The 22826-nt window shown below is 40.9% G+C and overlaps 1 pseudogene; it reads right to left on the reverse strand.

Annotated features, from left to right (window-relative positions):
- Positions 1 to 6541: 6541 nt before the first annotated feature.
- LOC118574806 lies at positions 6542 to 7914 on the reverse strand (annotated as a pseudogene).
- Between the last annotated feature and the right edge of the window lie 14912 nt (positions 7915 to 22826).

Consider the following 22826-nt stretch of genomic DNA (forward strand, 5'->3'; position numbering starts at 1 on the left):
TTGACCTCTCCAAGTTACTTGAGCCAAAGAAGGTCATAAAAGTCCTAGAAGCCATTGAGCCATGTGAAGCCATCAGGAGGCATGTATTGTTGGAAACCCCTCAATCCGCTTCAGTGATTTTCAATAAGGCCCACTATTTGATTCTTGTAGCATGTATCCAGTCCTAGCTTGGGAAAGGGGGATGGAATTCACACACTCAAGTCAGAGGCGGGTGTGTAGAGGTTACATCAGATTGAAAGGCAGAGGAAACCAATGTACACAGTGCACACTAAAGAAGCCTTAGCAACTTTTGGCTTCAAGCACCTACGTCTCAACCACGTCTACCTGCACCCTATGCAGCTCCAGCTGAGGCCACCATGGCTGCCATCTCCACAGAGGATACTAACAACAAGGTCCCTGTCACTGGCAACAAAAATACCACCTTAGGCCAATGTGTGATTACGTCACATGCAGCAGTTTTCCAGCCAGCTTTGCCTGCCTTGAGCCCTCCCGACTTCCTTCCTGGCAGACTACATCCCACAATTCCGCCAGGAAGAACTTGCCCCGCCCCACTTCTAGCACTGCAGAGCTGGCTCCCATAGAGAATGCGTGGGCAGTTTTCATTTACCAGCTTCCCTTGGCAGGCAAAGAGAGTGGGAGGTTGGCAGGCAAAGAAGAGTCTAGGGAAAGACTGGGGGAGGCAGACTGAACAAGAGGGAAAGGGCTGGTGACCAACCTTTTCATTTTACAATTTTTTTTCCCCTTTGGGTTTTGGCAAACAGCAGGCCCTTCCATTCTCACCAAAGGCGGGCTGAGAAGGGTGGGGGAGGGGCGCGGCGGAGCATAGTCTTGCAAGGGGTCAGCTGACCCCAGCCCTCCTTGGCTGGCTTGGCTTACGCAGCACATTCATTCTCCCGCCCGGGTTTCAGAAGGCGTTTATGTGTGGCTAATTAATTCGTGGGCCCATGAGGGACCTGAATAATAGACTTAATGACCAAAGCGGTGGGTGAGGGGAGGAGATGGGAGTGCAGGGGCAGCTAGCAGCGCTCAAGAGGCGCAGAGCCTGTACGTGTTGGCCTGGGCAATTAAGCGGGGCAGTGAGAAGATCAGACCTAGATTTGCGCAGCCTCACAGAGGGCCAGAACACTTCCTGGCAGGCCACAGAGGAAGCAATTAGAATAAGAAGCAGCTGGATGAAAGTGAGCTTTAAGGCTGTTGCCATGGGGACCGAGAGACAGAAAGGCATTTGAAGGGAGACCACTGGCAGGCTTCAGACAATGGATGGGATGGGGAGCAGAGAGATGGTACAGTGCAGTTGGGTCTCAGCTCTCTAGGCCAGCGAGCCAGCACACCTGCCTTGCCCTGTTCCCCGGGTGCACACCCTGACCTCTGTCCGCTCCTTCTTTTTGCTCAGATTCCTCGGCCTGAAATGCCTCCCCTCCATTCTGCACTAAGTTCCACCTGCTCGCTCCCAGGCATCTTCCTCGCTCAAGTTGATTTGGGCCTGCCCCAAAGAGTAATGAGTCAGTCCTTACTCCCCCAGGGGAGGCCCCACAGCTAGGCAGTCTGCTTTTCTTGTGTCATCTGAAGCGTGAACTTGCTCAGAGCCTGGCTCCCCACCCCCACCGCACCCCCCTTTAAAGTGGATGTAACTCAAGTACTGGCTTCAGAGGGTTGTGTGAATGCAATGAAAAGCCTTTTCTGCATAGTAAGCACAGGCTTTGCCTCTAAGTGTGTTTCAAGCAGCGGCAGGTGAGAGTGGCATTTAATAAATGCATGTTGAAGGAATACGTGATGGAGAGGATTTTACATGGGGTTTTCTAAAGATGTGTTTTAGTTTGTGTGCATGCGTAGCAGAGGGCGTGGGATCCCCTGGAACCGAGTTATAGGTGGTCGCGATCTGCCTGATGTGGGTGCTGGCAACCTAACTTGGTTCTTCTGGAAGAGCAGCAAGTGCTCCTAACTGCTGAGCCATTGCTCCAGCCGCTCACAGGCGCTCCCATTTCTTAAAAGGCAAATGGATACTTTGTGCTTGTTTGGCTAGAAGGGATGAAACGTGTGCTTGACGGTCTCAGTCTGTAATCCTACTGGGGAATGACCCTGTGGGGCTCATGGACTTTGACATCTCCCAGCTTTTGGGGGCAGTTTGTGGAATCGGATATGGCTTTCTCTAGTGAATGAACTGTGGTGGGGCAGTGTGTCACTGGCAGCAGGATTGCCAGCAGAACGTCACCCACCCACCCAGTGAGGCCCAGACTCCTGCATCTGTGGACAAAGGAGATGGCTGCTGGGGAGAAACAGTCACTGAAATCAGAGCTGGGCACATGAATTTGGGGCCGATTTGGGTCAGTTCCAAGCCCTTGATGAGTTTATTGACTATCCCAGTCTTCTGACTTGTTCTATACAGAAAAAGCTGGTCTCTCTGGCATTGTCTGTCCAGCCTGCTGTCAGTCTATGTGGAGAGACTGTGTCTGGAGTGTCTTCCAGAAATCATCTGTGCAGAGAAAGGATTTTCATTAAAAGAAAATAGGAAGATGTTATATTTTGATTTACAATGTGAATTTGTTTATTTGTTTGGCTTTGTTTTTTATTTTAGACAGGATCTCGCTCTTTTATCCAGGCTGGCCTGGAACCCATTAGCCCATGCTGGCCTACCACTCATGGTAGTCTTCTTTGACTCATCCTCTCAAGTGCTGCTGCTGCTGCTGCTGGGGTGTGTGTGTGTGACCATGCCTGGCTCCAAAAGTGAATTTACTATCATTGCCTCCCCCAGGGATTTTGCAGTGATCTAAATACAGTATAAATTAAATACATTCTCAGTACAAAACTGAATAAACCAATTGCCCTCCAGCTGATTATAATGATTAACTGTGTTTAGGGTAGAAGGAAGGGTAAGCAAAGCAGATGACTGGGCCAGAGTAAATGGCACTTTGTGGGAATCCTCATCAACCTGGCCCTCATTTTCTGTAGACATGTGGAATGCCTGGTCCACGGAGAAGAGCATCCTTACTGTGATTAGGTCTGTTCTTGAGCAGTTTCCTTCAGCTCAAAACATCCCGTGCTGGAATGAGGCTCCTTAAGATTTAGGAAGTGTGGTGGTCGATTTCAGTTGTCAATTTGGCAGGATTTGGAATCAGCTGAGAAGGGTGTCTCAATGATGGAGATTGTCTAAATAAAGTTGGCCTGTGGGCAAGCCTGTGAGGGATTTTTAAAATGTGTTCGAGATGGGAAATCCCTCCCTGAATGTGGGTAGCATTATTTTATGGGCTGTGCCCTGGTCCCAATGAAAAGGAAAGATGGAGCTGAGTATAAGCATTCATTGTCTCAAGTTCTTCCTGCTGTAAGTCCTCTGTGATGGCAGACTGCAGCCTCGAACTGTGAGCCAGAGTAAACCCCTTCTCCCCGTAATGTACTTTTGTCATGGTATTTATCATAGCAACAGAAAAGCAACCATGACAGGAAGTAAACAACTCATAAGTCTCAGAAAATTCCTGAAAAAGATTCATAAGGCTTCCTTCTCAAGGCTATATGAGCAGGAACAATTGTGGGTTAGAGAAGAGTCTCTAGCCTGCTGAACTGCCTACAAGTTATACAGCGAACTCCAGCCATGCGGCTTTGGGGAGTCACCAATGCTAAGGTGGCTCTTTGGTGATGCAGCTGTCTTTGAGTTAGCTACGTTCCTCTAAGTAACCCCTTGTGGTGGTTTGAAGGAAAATGGCTCCCATAAGGAGTGGCACTATTAGGAGGTGTGGCCTTGTTGGAGTAGTTGTGGTCTTGTTGGAGGGAGTGTGTCACTGTGGAGGTGGGCTTTGAGGTCTCTTATATGCTTAAGCCATGCTCAGTGAGACAGTCCACTTCCTGTTGCCTGCAGGCCAAGATGGAGGACACTTGACTATGTCTCCCCTACCATGTCTGCCTACATGTCACCATGTCACATCATGATGATAATAGACTAAAACTGTAAGCCATTCCAATGAAATGTTTTCTTTCTAAGAGTTGCCGTGGTCATGGTGTCTCTTCCCAGCACTAGAAACCCTAACTCAGACATCCCTCATCCATACTCCTATAGATAATTCTAATAAAACCATGGATTCACTAAGCCTAACCTGGGCAGGATTGTTTCATTGGTCTGTCATGGTGAATAGATGTATGCGTGCTTCCTCAGGAAAAGTCATACAGCATATATTTTCACACTTCTAGAGGTAGCCTTCCTGTCATCGCTTCCAGTCCTTGTTGAGTGAATAAAGGACGATCATTTAAGGGGTGTTCACTGACTCCCAATCTGTCAGTCACCACCACCCTGAGGGCCAAACAACCCTTTCATAAGAGTTGCATATTAGATATCCTGTTTTTTAGATATGTATATATATATATATATATATATATATATATATATATATATATATATATATATATATATATGAGCCTGAGGTACTGGTGGCTGAGGTTGAGTTGAATGGTTCTTACTGACAGGAGTTCCAAAGCAGACCAAGAAGTCATAGGCTTCTGTTTTAACAGTAATGTGTAAACAACAGCCTTTCAGTGCATAGCTCCCTGTGTTTTCAACTACTCAGGAAGAGACTCACTGGATCATGTGGAAATGGTCTATCTTCATTTAATACATGGAGATCCAAGGCAAAATCTCCTTTGAGTCCCACTCTTTAGTTCCCATGCTTTCTCCCCTTCCTTCAAACTGGTCAGATCTATTAGGAAGCTTGAAAGGAGAGTTTTCTCACATTTTGGAATATGTGTAGTAAAAAGAAAGGCTAAAATCTTGGCTCAGCATCAGGAGAAGTAACCATGGTCACTCAGGCAACTCCCATGAAGGTGTTATGGTCAGCAAATGATCATTAAACAGCACATCCTGGCTGCACTCCAATCCACAGAGAGTGCTGTAATCCCAGCACCCCTTGCTTAAGGCTGAACTTTGTTCTGGATATTGAGTTAGGTCAGATTGTATTCAGACATGGAAGCCTTCAAGGAGTCCAAGAGCATATGTACAGTAGTTACTCCAGAGTAGAGCACATGCTTTTGAGCCCACCAGGACTTTGATAGTTGGACATTCTATGTGCTTAGAGCACTGCAAATTTGCCTTTATTGTTTTGAACTGCCTGTCCATTCTGATGGAATTTCATAGCAGTTCAATATGATAAATTCATTCTCTTCCCAATAGTCACTTTCTAACTGAAATTTTCTTTAAAAGCAGACTTACCAAAGACTCCTGCTAGGTAAGTCTAGCTGTAACCAAATTTGATGCAGCAAAGCAATCATGTCTCCAGGGCACAGAGCACTCTTGCTACCAGTTATCTATTTGGGGTAATCTTTGTTCTCACCATGGGCTAGGACTTCCTTGGTCTATCAAAACAAGTGTCTTGGCTCCTTCTCCTGCCCTTCATCTGGGGACTTCTCACAGTTCCTGTCCACCTGTAGTGCAGGTATGGGCTTATTCATTTTACCATTTCCAACTGTTTGAGTCTTGTAAAGAAGTGGTGGGATTTCTTCTGCAATTTATTTGATTGCTTTTAAGATAGAATATTCTTATTGTCAGTTCATCTGAAATATAATGTCAAGAATAGAAATTCATATTATAAGCCCTCACATAATCAGTGTGAAGCTGTAGAAAAATGAAACATTAAACCCCACTTATACCTCTTTTCAGGCTGAATTCAGTATATAAATGGGTATGGTAGGAAATAAGTCTGCTGTTGGTTTATACATGTTTCCACCATTAAAATAAGGTAGTGCGCTGTTTTTGTTTTTGTTTTTTTAAGATTTGATTCCATTATTTTCCTGTAAAATAAAAATGTAGCTGTCACATAGCATTTGAGACATTAATGGGATGAAGTAACCTCTATCACCTCCACATCATTAACAGTATGTAGACACTGATCACTGGTTACTTCTTACTCTGATTTTTCCGGGTGTACGAGGCTATTTCTTTTGGGCCACCACCCAGCTCCCAAATCATGACACAGAGACTTCTTATTAATTATGAACGTTCTGGCTAGCTTTGGCTCATTTCTGGCTAGCTCTTTTACTTAACCTGTTGCTCTTCATCTCCATTTTGCCTCAGGGCTTTTTCTATTTTTTCCTTTCTGTGTGTCTTACTTTCACTGCTTCTGTGTCTGTCTGGCAGCTGCCTGGCTTCTTCCCCAGGTGTGTCCCTTCTTCTCTCCTCCTTCTTCTCTCTCACTCTTCCTTCTCCCAAGCATAGATCTCTCTTCCTATTTATTCTCTCTGCCTGCCACCCCCACCTATCCTTTTTCCTGCCTACCCATTGGCTGTTCAGCTCTTTATTAGACCAATCAGGTGCCTTAGGAGGCAAAGTGAAACAAATGCAACACGTTTTTATATAATTAAACACACATCCTTACGTTGTTAAACAAATACAGCATAAACAAATACAACACACCTTTACAAGCTAAAGTACTATTCTGCAGCATAAACGAATGTAACACATCCTTGCCTAGTTAAAATAATATTTCACAACCTTCTGGTTTGTGTTTAACAGATTATTTACATCCTGGTGCTTGCTGTTGTATAAATGCTATCATCTGACTTTTTAGGTATGTTTTTGTGTAGCTTCAGAAAGCTGTGTATTTATTTCCTTCACATTTAAATTTCTTTTTATTTTTTACATTCATTTACTGAGAGAGAGAGAGAGAGAGAGAGAGAGAGAGAGAGAGAGAGAGATGCATAAAGTTTCTCATGTTCCAGGACCTGTTTGTGATAGAACAGTAAGTACCCTTCACTGTCCAGCACATCTTTCACACTGGCCTTGGTGATGACGGCATCATCACACTTGAACCACTGCTCCCTGTGGTGCTGAATGAAGCTCGTGTAGTGGCCACTCTCCAAGGTTCCTTGGTGATTAACCACAGCAAACAAGGAATACTTATTCTCTTTGTTCCCACTGTTGGTCGGCAGCTGCAACTGTCCGTTCATCCGGGTCTCTTTACTTGATGCCATAAACGGTGTCATATCCAGCTCCAGAGGAAAGGAGATGTATGTAGTGATCTTGCGCCTCTGTTTGGCTGAGTGTTCAAACCGTTTGAAATGAAAGCAGGCAACAACTGGTAACTTCTTCATAGTGAGCGGTTTGGTAGATTCTTGGTAGCTTTGGCAACCACTACACTTGATTTTGGCACTGCTTCCTAAGTGCTCTGGCCTTGTAAACCTTCGCAAGCAGTCCGTGAGGGTAGTAATGCCTGGCACGTGGTTTTCCCCATTCACACTGCTCTCCCTCCCTGGACTCATAGGCCAGAAGGATGTACAAGAGCCAGGCAAGTCCAGACTGATGTCCCAGCATGGGTCTATAGTGGTGGAGACCCCATGGCAGGCTTGACAGGTGACATCTGACTGCAAGCCACCTGTGAAGATTTGGTCTATGATGCAGTTACAGTGGTTGGGATTGCTGGCCACCTTGCCAACATCATCACCTTTGCAGTGCCTGTGCAGGACATCTAGGGCCGCTATGAGGAACTCGTGGGCATCCTGTTGCCTGTACCCTGCTAAATGACGAGCGTGTATCCACACCAGGTGTAGTAACTTATAGGGAACATGAGGAGATGGATTTCTGGAATAAAATTCTCAAGAGACATCGTATAGAATAGACTTAACTGCATTTGACATTTCACATGAATGCCTCTTAGAAAAGACATCTCTTAGTATTGACATGTTGGGAAAGCCTCTGTTGTCAAGATGTATTGGTCCTCATAAACCTATACTGAAGTTTGAGCTAATTTTCTGTTTTTTGACTAATGTCCTGTTTAATTTGTACCAAGAAGAATCCTTCCTCCCAGTGTGTGTGTGGGGGGAATGTCTGCTTGTAGTGAGTTTCCTTAGTGTCCTTAGAACTGCAACATTTAATATATGACAACTCCCTGCAAACCCTGCACGAAGATCCTTAATTAACTCCAGCACAGCTTCTAGCATCATAAGGCCATGTCTCTGGGATGGCCCAATCTCTTCAGCTAAATGCCTGCTTGAGAAAGCTCAGGATGGCCATGTTTACTATTTCTTCTAGGCAGCACCGTGCCATTAGGGCCCTAACTTCCATTTTTAGTACATTACTAAAATGAAATCACAGTTGTAAAGATGTGAGTTTGACCTCTCAAGGACCTAAGGGCCATTCTCTTTCCTCTGACATCTTCCTCTGGTTGCTTGAACATAGAAAAGTGGGACATAGGCAGTTAGAGCATTCCAACACATCTTAGAGGAAAAGACATTATGAGGAATAGAATAATTTAGGAAACAACTTATAGTATTGACCTCTGTGGCTGAAGGCTCAGAGGGTTTTCCATCAGGCCGGATCTCTTTGTACAAGACAAGAGCCTGCCTTCACTAACCTTTTCAGGACCTAAAGTCTCTACCACAGGGTGAGCATACTGTCTCAGCATTTGTGTCAAGGAGGGGAGCAATGAGCAGGAAACCTTCCTGATTCCCCCTTGTGCTACAGCCTCTAAGCCAGTGGTTCTCAACCTTCCCAATGCTGTGACCCATCAATACAGTTCCTTATATTATGGTGACCCCCAACCATAAAATTATTTTTGTTGCTACTTCATAACTGTGATTTTGCTACTGTTATGAATCATAATGTCAATATCTGATATGCAGGATGTCTGATAACTAACCCCTGTGAGAGGGTTCTCTGACACCCCAAAAGGGTCACAGCCCATAGGTTGAGAACATGCTGCTCTAAAGATATTGTTGTACCTCCTCTGTGATTTCTTTTCCATTTTCTCCCTTTCCATCTATCTTTCCAGCTTCCCACTTTCCCCTTTACCATCTCCATAATGCCTCTGCTTGTTTATTTAAAGGTCTAGGTAACCTGGGCTCAATCATTCCTCTGCTAGCCTTCTACCTTAAGCACGTCATAAGTCTTGTCACAAGGGGCACATGCTGACCTGATGTCCCAATAGAAAAAAGTTCATTGCTGTTAGGTGGGCTAGGGAGTTAGAGAAACAGAAATTCTTTTCACATCAACCTCTAGGGGACCAATTAGGGACTAAGCCGGGAGCTGAAGTGGAGAGAGGGCTATTATTTTTAAGAGTGAGGGAGAGGGAGCGTAAATAATGTAATCCAGCTTAGATAGACTTGAGCTCAGATCAAACACTTAGCCTCTTTGAGCCTTAGCTGTGTCTTTTGTTAATTGAAAATTAAAAGTCCTGTCTATGATGAACACTGAATCACAGTAAAGACTGTTCCTAACGTAACAAATTGGCTAACACTTTTTTAACTTTACAGAGGTGTGAAAGCCATACTCATTCAGTGGGAACAAAACTTGAAACCTAGGGCTTTGGCCTTTTGCTGTGGTAGAGCTTGGAGAAGTTGAACAACTATGATCTATAGCTTGCAGCCAGCTACCCAGTCACAAGCCACCATGACTTCACAGTGGACTTGGTGGCAAAGCTGCAATGTGGTTAGGTGTCTTAAGGATGTTTAAACATATGGTATTTTCAATCTGTGATGGGCTTATCTGTGCATAAACCTGGGTACACCAATAAGCATCAGTGTATATATAATAGGTCCTTACAGCAAGCATTAACTGGCACTTCTTGTCCTTGGTTCTTACCTTAGAATCAGAAGGTAGTATAATACCTGATAAATAGATTACAGGAATGCTGTGGGATGTCATTCTGTATGCTGTGAATATGTGTTGCTCTGACTGGTTGATAAATAAAACACTGATTGGCCTGTAGCCAGATAGGAAGTATAGGCAGAGCAAGCAGACAAAGTGAATTCTGGGAAGAGGAAGGATAGAGTCAGGAGTCACCAGCCAGCCACAGAGGAAGCAAGAAGACAAGGCAGACCTGAGAAAAGGTATCAAGCCACGTGGCTAAACATAGATAAGAATTATGGGTTAATTTAAGTGTAAGAGCTAGTCAGTAATAAGCCTGAGCAAATGGCCGAGCTGTTATAAATAATATTAAGCCTCTGTGTGATTATTTTATAAAGGCTGTGGGACTGTGGGTGAGAGATTTGTCATGACTGTGGGCCAGGCAAGACACTGGAAAACTTCCAGCTACATTTGGCGTACAAATGTGGGGCTCTCAAATTTCCTTAAGGCCTAAAAGAATTTAAAAAGGGCTTCTAAACACACAATAATGGATCCAAAAACCAGCATTCTACTTCATGTCTCATGGGGGTTGAGATATAGAGACAAGGTAAAGCGACACTGTGGCATGTGGACTTAGCTACAGTATGACAGGTTCAGAGCACATGGGCTTGAGTGCAGCATGGCAGATTCCTGCCACTATACACAGTGGCGTCTGCAAGCTGCACAGCATGGTGTGTGGTGGATATAGCTTTTGGTAACACAGACAAAACAAAACAAAACAAAACAAAAAGGAAAGAAAGAAAAGATTTTTGGGCTACATGCTGCTGAATGGAAGCATAGATCCACTGCTTCACAGAGTCAGTGATGAGCATGGTTCCCCCAGAGCTGGCAGTAAATGTCATTCCACCATGTTGGAAAGATGAGGTGGGTGGAGCTAGCAGCCAAGGCTTCTGCTTCAGTATCAGCCACTGCAGTTTAAAGCAATAGTTTCACATAAGACAGATTCAGATGAAATAAACCCTAAACAGTTTACAGTATGTGTAAAAATATACAAAGGCTTAGAAGAGAGTGAAAATGAATATAGACAGTTATATAAAGAAACAGTTATATATAGTTTTAAAAAATATAGTCTTTAAAGAGACAGTAAAAGTAATATAATAAGCCACATAAAGATGGAAATCACACAGAGAGTCTGGATTATATTGTCTTTGGGATTTTTAACTGCAGAAAGACATTTGATTGTAAAGGCTGCTCAGTTAAACCAATACATATATTTTAAAGTGATCTTGACCTCAAAATTTGTGTTTAAGGATATGTTGCTTTGGAAAAGAGGTTCTGCTTTTTTTTCTACAGAAGATGAGAACCTGTGGATTGCTTCTAGGCTAATATGGTTTAGTCAGTCAAGACCCCCTGAAAGGTCTCTGATGATACCATGGCCCAGATGATCCAACATCCAGAACAGCTTCAAGGCAACCAGCAGGAAGTAGTATGAGAATCCATGCCCAAATTCCCAAAAAAAATTTTTATGAATGTTTATTTTTATTTAAAGCAGGTTGATTATAAATGCAATCTTTTTCTAAAGAAGAAAAGGGGCTATTATAGATATGATAGGATAAATAGTAAAAACTTGTATAAAATGTTTTACATTGCTATGGATTTTAGTTTATTGATACAAATTTAAAGTTAATTTTGTTATACTGTATGTATATTTCTACTCTTGTTTAAAGTATTTTGTTTGTGCAACTCATTTGAAATTGTAGTTTATAGTTGAGAAATATAGATTAATAATTAGTCATCTATGGTAATCAAACTTATAGTCATGTTAGGTAAGTTTTCTAGGTATACATAGATATATTTCAATTAGATAGGTAATCTTCAAACACTTCAAAGACCTATAGAATATGGAATTTAAAATGTTTTAAAAACAGGCTTTCCTGGACAGTGAGACATGTCTGCTTCTGCCAGCACCAATTTACTTCAAAGAGGAAGATGGGCATCAAGAACACTCCATATGGAGTGTATCTTCTTCTTGGCAGAACTGGCCATTTGGGCAAGAAACTGTTCTTTCCTGGATTGCTTGACAAAATGTTGTATCAATTGGACATGCAGGATCCATGGAAAAATGACCACTAAATTTTGCCAAAACAAGGCGAGATGATCCTTCAGGTTCCTGCTTCACAGAGGAGACCGCAAGCCATTCTACAGGACACAGGGAGAAGCAACTGAGAGACTCTAGACCTATAGGCTGAAGATGGATGCCCCAACATTGCAGAGGAACTTTGGGTGACTTTCCAGGCAGCCAGCTATCTTTGTCATTTCCAGAATTTTGGAAGCAAAGTACTTCCTGTATATTTAGGTGATATTATATCCTTCTTGGGTCTTTGATGTAGTTAAAGACTAGATAGTTATAGTTTTTCCTTGGTTATGATAAAAGGTATGAAATTTTAGACTCACAAATATAGGCTAGACAGATTTTTTTTAATTTTGCCAAATACAAATAGACTAGATATTGTAACTATAATTCTTGCTTGATAACTGTTTTGTTATATGTAATTTTACTATGTTAAAGTTAAAACCTTCCTTTTTGATTAGAGAGAGAAGGGGAAGTGCTGTGGGATGTTGTTCTGTATGCTGTGAATATGTGTTGCTCAGATTGGTTGACAAATAAAATGCTGATTGGCCAATAGGCAGGCAGGAAGTATAGGTGGGATAAGCAGACAAGGAGAATTCTGGGAAGAGGAAGGCTGAGTCAGAGGTCTCCTGCCAGCCACAGAGGAAGCAAGAAGACAAGGCAGACATGAAAGATACCAAGTCATGTGGCTAAACATAGATAAGAATTATGGGTTAATTTAAGTGTAAGAGCTAGTCAGTAATAAGCTTGAGTTAATGGCCATACAGTTTATAATTAATATAAGCCTCTGTGTGTTTACTTGGGGGATGCAAGTGGGAAAGATTTGTCTCAACTGCCAGCTGACCAGGACACAGGAAAAGTGACCAACTTTCTACATCAGAATTCTTTCAGAGTTACTGCTCAGTTCACCCAACATCCCTTCTTGGCAGTTCATATGTAGAAACACACACTCAAGAAATGCAAATCAACTCTGTTCACTAATATTCTTGTTCTAGGATGTGTTATAAGAAGCACAAAGGACAGCAGTTTGTGTAATAAAAGAGTTCATAGCCCAGGAGAAGTTCCCTTCCATTTGGTGGAAATAGAATTCAAGGTTACAGTCCCCAGGAAAACTGCTAAGTCTAGGGATTCCTGCACTTCTCAAGATTGTTATTTACCAGTGAAAATGTTGACTACAACATTAATTTCTCTGGGAAAGTTGCCATCTCCACTGAAACTTCATGATGAGGATTCAGCTCTTCTAGAGTTCCAAGTAGCATTCAATACATGCCTCCCCAACATTAGTCAGTGACTTTAGAACAATGATTCTCAACCTGTAGGTCTCGACCCTGTTGGGGTTGCATATCAGATATTTACATTATGATACACAACAGTAGCAAAAATACAGTTATGAAGTATCCATGAGATAGTTTTATGGCTGGGGTCACCACAACATGAGGAACTGTGTTAAAGGGTTGCAGCATTAGGAAGGTCGAGAACCACTGGGTTAGAGCTTCAAATAGATTCATCTGTTTGAATTTTCTAACAGCATAAACCCGTGTGGTCTGGGAAGGAGAAACACCATAGTTCTCCAGTTCCCCTCTGGTGATTATGAGGTGAGAAATTGAAAGAAGAGTCAGTTTCCCTCAGAGGAATTGGTTAACAGGAGTATTTTCCTAGGTGCCAAGAGAAAAGGTTTTGCTTACTTTTCTATCATTATTAACTCTGTAACTGTGGGCAAGCTCTGTATCATCTATGAGGTGTGGTTTGTCCTAATAAGAGGAGTGGTTTTTCCATCACAGTGGCAAACACTGAGAGAAAGCAGCTTACTGGAACTGAGGCTCAGTCAGTCCTGTTTCAGAGGTTCCACTGCCTGTTCCTCTGGCTCCACTCTTCGGGGTTTGTAGTGAAGCAGTACATATTGTAGGAGTGTAGGGAGTAAAAAGCCTGCTCACTTCACAGGAAATTGCCCAGAGCAGGAGGATCATATGAAGTGTGGGGGGCTGGCAGTTTAAAAAGTCATGAGGAACTAACCACACAGAGGCATGGTTTGTTTGTTTTTTTGTTTTTGTTTTTGTTTTTTGTTTTTTTTTTTGTTGTTGTTGCTTTTACTCTTTTCCTTGCATGTCTCTGAGGCAGAATCCCAAATGGGAGACTGTAGACTTTGCCTGTCCCGACTAAGGTTACAGGGAGAGTCTCTTTCCTTACCTTGTAAATATGGACCAGTCCTGTCTCTTTCTGGTCTTCCATTACTCCCTACTGATACAAGAAGTACATAGGGCCTGATGAGGCATGCTGATGGGTAAGAAAAGCTGTACAATGCAAGAGAATATAGTGTGCACTTTGCAGCGTCATGTGATGGATTCTTCACTATTGTTCAGGAAGCTGACATATCAAAAGTATAGGAAAGCTCTAATGAGATTTAGCTCTCTTTCAAATAAGCCAGCATTCCAGGACACAAACAACAGATGATGTCTTAAATCTCCGAAATTTGTGACACCATCATTGGTATTTCATTTTGGGGAAACTGAATAAAACTGGTTCCCTACATTTCTTCAGTTCTATGTTCTTCCTAAATAAAAAAAACCCCAGAAAATAAAATTATTATAAGTTGGCATTCAGACAAAGTAGAAACTACCTCGAGTGTTGTTGTTTTTGCAACAAAATGACATTTTTTCAACCAACCACCTGTCATCCAGATGAATCACACCATTGTATAAAGCAGCATAAGTAGATGGAGAAATAATTGCTGTAAATGCTGAATTGCTTGACATGGTCTTATTTGAGATGATCTCATTCTGACTGCTTTAAGAATGTTGACTTTTTAACATTTGGAAATATCAAATAAAAGTGGATACATGAATAGATTTCATCTGAATGTCCAAAAGCAAATGAAAAAGATACTCAAAAATGTTATCAGCAATATGAAGAACTTCTACCTACTATGTAACAAGTGGGGTCATGAAATGCTAACAGGAGCTCAACAGTAGTCAAAATGAGTGATACACTGGCCATTTAGACTCAAGCTCTCTCATGTCAAACCATTTGCTGAAGTAAGAAGACATTTAGACATCTTAAAGATCAGAAAATAAAGTTCAAGATCTCTAGTCCTTCCTTCCTTCCTTCCTTCCTTCCTTCCTTCCTTCCTTCCTTCCTTCCTTCCTTCATTTATCTATCTTACTTCCTTCCTTTCTTTCTTTCTTTTTCTTTCCTTCCTTCCTTTTTTCTTTCCATCCTTCCTTCTTTCTTCTTGAGGCTGTGTCTCACTCTGTAGTCTTGGCTGTTTTGTTGAACTTGAACTTATAGTGATCAGCCTGGCTCTGCCTCCCTAATCACTGGGATTACTACACCTGACTCAAAATGACCAAGTTTTTTCAGAGCACCACCTTTTAACCCAGCCATAGGAGGCAAAAAGGCATAGTTATCAACATGTGTATGTACTATATGTGCTCTATCAGTGTAACATGAACTATAAATATAGGTATTTATTTCAACTAATTATTATTCTGTATTTCTTCCTTTGGTTATCTAAATGTTATTGCTTCAACAAAATATCAACGAGAATAACAGTGTATATATGAGACAAGAAAATAAAGTAGTAATACATATACACATTATTGCATGAACATCCTAAGTTCCCATACAAAAAAAGCCTCAGTTGTATTACTGATTTGTAAGGATGGTTAACTGATTTAGAACTTTTATGATTATGGAGAGTAGGAATATTGCAGGTCTGGAGATAAATTATCTTGGGTCTATAGCCCTTTATTAGCTATCATTAGTGTGTGATCTTTGTGGCTACTAGGTAAACCCTAACAGGCCTCTAGCTTCCCCAAAACCAAAGACTAAGAATGTCATCAGTTGACATCTAAGCCCCATAGATTTCCATGCTTTATCTATCTACCTGATAATGCCACTAATGTATTTTTAAAGTGTCTTCATCTATTTCTTTCTTTTATCTTTAATTGGTTTTAGAGATGGGGTCTTACTATGCAGCTCTGGCTGGCCCAGAACTCAGTATGTAGCCCAGGCTGGCCTTGAACTCACAGAGAGTCACCTGTCTCTGCCTCCTGAGCGCTGTGATTAAAGATGTGTGCTACCATGCTCAGCTATTCTTTAATGTCTAAAAACTTCATGAAACTGTTGCCATATTGGAACATGGTATTTAGTCTGTGTTCTTGGGTCATGGTCGTTCCTATTTAGCTCCAGAATACCTTTCATCCCCTTTGAGGCGAGAGCTGTGTTTTTGCATCAACAACATAGATTATGAAACATCAAGGTTCCTATGAAATTACTTATTATTTCCTGTTCACTTACAAAAATGATGTTTTCAAACAAAGCTACAATATGACTAATAAATAATAACAAATAATAATAATAGTAATGATAATTAAGTAGTATGTATTAAATGTTTAATGACATTGTTATAATGCTTTCTGTTGTCTGATCTAGACACATATTTGTAGTTCTGGGGATAGTTGTAGGGCTATGTGTGTGGTGGGATAGTGTTCTACCACTAGGCTGTATCCCTAAGCCCCTAGTTATTTGTTTTAATCCCAATTACATTTGTCACTGTGTGTAGCTCTGGACTACAGCACCATGTTTTGATACAGGTATTCATTATGTACTGGTCAAATTAACGCAATTGCTCTGACTAGTTTGATGTCAACTTGACACAAGCAAGAGTCATTTTAGAAGAGGGCACCTCAATTGAGAGGATATCTCGATCAGATTGGCCACAGGCAAGCCTGTGGTGCATTTTCTTGGTTGATAATTGAGGGGGAGGGCCCAGATCACTGTGGGCTGTGCCACCCCTGGACTAGTGGTCTTGGGTGCCATAAGAAAGCATGCTGAGCAAAACATGAGGACCAAGCCAGTAAGCAGCACCTCTCCTTGTAATCTGCTTCAGTTCCTGCCTCCATGTTCCTGCCTTGACCCCCTTCTATGATGTGAAAGTGAAAATTGGAAATACATCCTTTTCTCCCCAAGTTGCTTTTGGTGTTTTATCATAGGAATAGAAACTCTAAGACATAATTAACATACCCATTCCTCAAATATTATCATGCCTTAAAAATCTTTTATTAAATTTGTTCTTTGACAATTTCACACATTTTTATTCCTCTCATCCTTGCCATCTCATCTCCCTCTCACCCCATTACCCACATCCTCCTCCCTACAAGTTCCTGTCCACATTCATGTCATTTGTTGGGGGCAGGGGATCTTGTGTCTCACTATGCAGCTTTAGCTGACCTGAAACTTGCTATTTTGACTAAGCTGGTCTTAACCACATAGAGATCTACCTTCCTCTGTCTCCTGGGTGCTGGGATTAAAGGCATGGACCACCATGACCAGACTGTCTGGTTTTTTTTTAACCAAGTAGTATAATATAAGATATTAGAAATCATTTTGATATTTTGAACAAAGTATGCTTTGGTGATTCTTTCTCGTTCTCATCCCCCCCAAGCCCTGTTTCCCCTAACCCTCCTTGTTGCCTCCTCAGTTTTTTCTTTTTTCCTCTTTCATGTCCCAAGTGTCCTTTTGCTCATAATAAGAAACTGGAACCAGCCTAGATGTCCATTATCTGATGAATGTATAATGAAAATGTGGTATGCTTGAACAATGGAATTTTATTCAGTTATAAAGAAAAACAAAATCATAAAATTGGCAGGAAATAGATGGATCTGGAGAGTGCAATGCTAAGAGGGGTGACTCAGGCTCAGAAAGACAAAATCTGCATGTTCTCTCTCATATGTGGATCATAGATATAATGTATACATGGTTAGATATAAACATATGTAAGTATGGGTGAAGTCATCATCATCATGTCTTTTAAATGAGAATGTCCAGAAATGTCTCCTCCAGCTATTTTGAAAATATAAAACACACCATTGCTAATCCTAAACGTCCCATTGTGCAAGAGAAGAGCGGAGGGTCCCCTTCTACACAGGGGTTAGTATTTGCTGCTTGAGTAATTGAAGATTCTCTTCCACCGTCTTACACACTTTCCACTTTGGTAACCACTATGAAACTATCAAAAAAAAAAAAAACTTCAGGAAAAATATCTATGACATTTGGGTAGGTAAAGTGTTTTAGGATAAATATCAAAGATATGAGATAAATAACAAAAGCAAATATAGGAAAAAAATGAACAATATCAAACACAGCAAAGGCACCAAGCAAAAGATTGATAAGACAATCCATACACTGGGAGAAAGTGTTTGCCACTAAACGTATGTTAAGAGATTAATATTTAAATTATTTAAGAAACTCCTAAAGCCAACCAGCAAAAGTACAAAGATATTAATAACTTTGGGCAATAGGCCCACACAGATATTTTTCAAAAGAAGGCATGCAAATGCACAACCAGTACTTTACAGAAAATAGTCAGCTGCACTCATCACCCCACAATATGAATCCAAACCATACTGGAATAAATCATTTAAACAGACCCATAATATCTGATGAGATAGAAGCAGTAATTAAAAATCTCCCAATGAAATCTGGTGCCTGTGGTGTGACACCTTGCACAGCCTTGGTGCAAGGGGCTTGGACCTGCCTAGGCTCAGTGTGCCGGGTTCTGCTGACTCGCCATGGGAGACCTGGATTTGGGGGATGTGGGGATGTGGGATGTCTTGGGAGAGAGGGCTGGGGGGTGGGAGGAGGGAGAAAGTGGGGTCTGTGGGTGGTATGTGGAGTGAGTAGAAAATTTCTTAATAAAGAAAAATGAAAAAAAAAAAATCTCCCAATGTGTGTGTGTGGGGGAATCTCAGGGCCAGATGGATTCATTGAAAAGTTCTACCAGACCTTGAAGTAAACTCACACCAATATTGCTCAAACTATTGCATGAAACAGAAAAGGAAGGAACATTTCCAAATCCTTTTTACAAAGCCAGGATTACCCTAATACAAAAACCAGGCAAAGACTTGGCGAAAAAGAGAAAATTACAGGTCAATATCACAGATGAGCATAGATGCAAAAATTTTCAACATGCACTTGAAAATTGAATTCAAGAACACACTATAAAGAATATCCACTATGATCAAATAGGCTTCACCCCAGCAATGCATAGATGGTTCAAAATACTTAAATCATAACCCACCACATAAATATACTAAAGGACAAAAACTACATGATCATCTCATTAGCTGTGGAAGCAGATTTTGACAAAATCTAATACCCCTCCATGATAAAAGTCTTGGAGAATCTAGGGATACAAGGGACACATCTCAACATAATAAAGGCATACAGGAAATCCACAGCCAACATCTTCCTAAATGAACAAACAGCAAAACATTTCCACCAAAATCAGGAACAACACAAGGATGCCCACTCTTCCCCTCCCTCCTATTCAGTGTAGTACTTGAAGTCTTAGCTAGAGCAATAAGACATGTAAAGGAAATGCAAAGAGGAAAGGAAGATGATAGATTATACATAAAGGACCCTAAAGACTCCACCAAAAACTTCATCTGATAAACATATTCAGCAAAGTAACAGGATATAGAATTAACCTACAAAAATCAGTAGTTTTTTTTTTCTACACAAATGACAAATGTACCAAGAAAGGAATCAGGTAAACAATATTATTTACAATAGCCTGAAAAATCTGTGAATAACTCTAACCAAAGAAATGAAAGGCTTGCACAATGAAAACTTAAAGACACTGAAAAGGGAAATTGAAGAAGATATCAGAAAACAGAAATTCCTCCCACAATCATGGGTTTTTATGGTTAATACTGTGGAAATGACCATCCTACCAAAAACAATCTACAGATTCAATGCAATCCCCATTAAAATTTTAATCCAATTCTCACAGAAGGTGAAAACACCTAATCTTAAATTTCATACAGAAATACAAAAGATCAAGGATATCCAAAGCAATCTTGAATAATGACGACATAATATTACTGGAAGTATCACCACCCCAGAGTTCAAGCTACACCACTGAATGATACTGTCAAAAACAGAAACAAAAACATAATCATTGATCAATGGAATATACTTGAGGACCTATATATGAGGGTACACTCCTACAGCCACCTGATTTTTTATCAAGAGGAGAAGAATGACATGGAATAACTACATGTAGAAGAATGACATGGATGTTTCTCTCTCACTCTGAAAAAAAAAATCTTGCTTCCAAATGGATCAAGAACCTCAACAGAACTGAACTATTCCCCTCTAGAGGAAGAGAAAGGCTATGTAAATTCAGGCAAGTTATTATGTGGCTCCAGTAAACCGATGAAACATATCAGATTATGGAAAAATATAATATAGTACTTTAAGACCCAAGAAACTCAGAAAGCTATGCTTCACTATCGGCCTCCCCAAGGTTGTATAAGAGACACACAACTGCTTTGGAGATGAAAGCTCTTCAGTGGTGCTGCCTCTTGTGTGAGGCACTCTAGGGCTCAACCTATATTCATTGTCACTGATGCTGACATGGGCATTCTGGGGACCAGTGGCCCATGATCTTGTAAGTAATCCCAATAAAATCATTAGACCACCAAAATAAAAGAAACTCAACCTAAGACCTGGTATCTGAATATAAGAAAAAGAAAGAGAGAGAGAGAGATTGTGCTTGAATTCACTGGTACAGAAAAGAACTTTCTGAAGAGGACCCCAATGGTGTACATTAAGACCAACATTAACTAAAGGAGATCTTTTGAAACTAAAAAGCTCTGTACAGCAAAGGACACCATCATTTGAGTAAAGAGGCAGCCTACAGAATGGAAAACAACAACAACAACAGACCTTTACTGGCTAAGGGTTAGTATCAAAAGTATACAAAGAACTAAGGAAAAAACCTAAACATCAGGAAAACAAACAACCCACTCCCTGGCTCCTATATAGTCATGGCCAATTATAATGCAAAATACATTTAGTCCAACTTCCAAAGTCCCCATAGTCTTCCAGTCTCAATACTGCTTAAAAGTCTAAACTCTAAATTCTCTTCTGTGAGACTCAAGGCTATCTCTTAACTGTAACCTCTTGTGCCACCAACTGAGGACCAAGTCCTCATATATCTGAGCCTATGCAGGAGATTTCTCATTCAATCCCTCACAAGGAGTAAAATTGGGTTGGGGTATGGGAGAGCAGCATGCAGGAGGAAATTTGGGCAAGAATAACACTAAAGACCTTTTTAAAAAGACGTATGGAAACCCATTACTGTCCCGAAATTCCACCTTAGCTGTTGACAACAGCTGGGAAGGGAAAAGTTGGTTTTAAGAATGTAGCCCCTGGCAGGTTGACCACAGCCCCGTTCAGGCAACATATGCAAGAATATATGAACAGCATATATTTGACTTGATAAATGTAGAAAAGGGACAAAAATTACATGAGTAGGTAAGGGGAGTGTGTCTAGGAGGGTTGAACATTATCAAACACAGTGTATGAAATTCTCAAGAACTAATAAGAAATGTAAAAAGACATGTCATTTTCTTACTAGTTAGCATTTTTAGATTGCAAGAATTACTTTCTGGGTTTTCAAAAATGTCAGTCCACTATGTCTTTGCTAGTCTTTTCTTATCCATCAAGCTAGTCATTTGAATCTATAAATTCCTCATATAGCCTCTTTGCATCTAAAATTGTGTAATTTGTAATTCTCTGAAACACATTTGATGTCATTCACATTTTAAATTTCTGTTTCTCAGAGATAAGGGATTTAAATTCAGAAATTATTTAAATTTGTGAAACTGAAGTTGTATTCCAGATAAGTCACAGTTAGGTAATGAAGTTGAGAAAGTCCCCTTTAGCTTGGTTACATTTTTCTGGTATTTCTTTTTCTTAAAAGCAATCTTATTTCTGAATAGAGGCCGTGCTTTTAGAGAAGGCAGTTTTTGCTGCAGTCTATGTGTGAGATTGAACTCATGTCAATTCCCTCTTTCCTGGCCTGAACAATGATTAGCTGCTTGACTGGTTTCTAGCTAGACTCCTCAGATACTTCTTCAATGTGTCCCAACCTTGGCCCTGAAAGACTCGAATAAAAGCAGACATGTTTTCTAACAACTCAAGGCCACATCCAGAGGATGATGTTACACAGTTTCCCCAGACTCCCACCCCCAACCCTGATCAAAGAACCTTTCTGAGAAAACTCCCCTCTGCCAAAAAGTATTTGCTGTTTGTTTTACCTAATGTTTGAAGATACCTATAGCCTCTAAATCCTGCTCTGGGGGAGGAGAGGAGCGTCACTTAAGTGTATGCATGGAAGTCAGCAAATCCAGCACAACACAGGGTCTAGACTCCTCTTTCTGCTGTTGTAACTGGATTTTTCTGACTCTGGTCTAGATCCACTGTCTCCTCCCAAATCCTTTGTTGTCACTACAAAATTCCTTGTCACTTTCACACAAACCAAATTGTCTTCAGTTAAGGACGGTCCCTTTCTCCTATTGCAGTAGTGTATTTCAATTAAAGTCTTCCACTACTACTCAAAGTAGTGCCTTTACTTGTCATTGGTAGGTTCCTTATCTTCTCAAAGATCTTTCAACAGTTTTGAAGAAATGGCTTAACAATTTCTGTTTTACTATAATCCTCTTTCCCCCTCATTTTAAAGTATTTTCAAATGAGATTATTCTTCTCTAAGTTTGAAAATACGATTACATTGTGATATATAGTAATGGATATATTATTTGCATTATATAGGCTGGTATTTTAACATGTTTTTATGACTGAGAAAATGATAGCCACCTTTTATTCACTTCCATTTCTGTATAGTGAAAGATCTCATTAACCACTTCTACATTTTTTTTTTTTTTTGTAAAACTGAAATGTGATCACAAACAACCTTTCACTATGAAAATCTCAGTATCATAGGTAAGCAAGTTGTTCTCATTTTATCAGTGGCCTACAGAAAGTGTGTGCATTTATCCGATACCGTTTTTTCTTTTTATTTAAGGATTTAGACCCTCAGATAAGCACAGTTCTCACCCCTCATCAAAGAAGCTTCTCTTTGCAGCAGATGGAGGCTGTCGTTGAAAACCTCAACTGGTCAAAATGCAGAGGATAATTAAGGATGGGGTGCATAGCCCAGATTGACACCAAAGGCCGCAAGAACACTGTGGAAGAGGAGGTGGGAAACTTACAGGAGCCAGAGGGCCAGGGCATCTGCTGTGAGATGACGTCTTCTAGACATGACAGGGAAGCTGCACCCAGGAAATCTCAACACTATGGCTGTCTAAGCAA

Source organism: Onychomys torridus, chromosome X (genome assembly GCF_903995425.1).
Source record: "Onychomys torridus chromosome X, mOncTor1.1, whole genome shotgun sequence".
Classification (NCBI taxonomy): domain Eukaryota; kingdom Metazoa; phylum Chordata; class Mammalia; order Rodentia; family Cricetidae; genus Onychomys; species Onychomys torridus.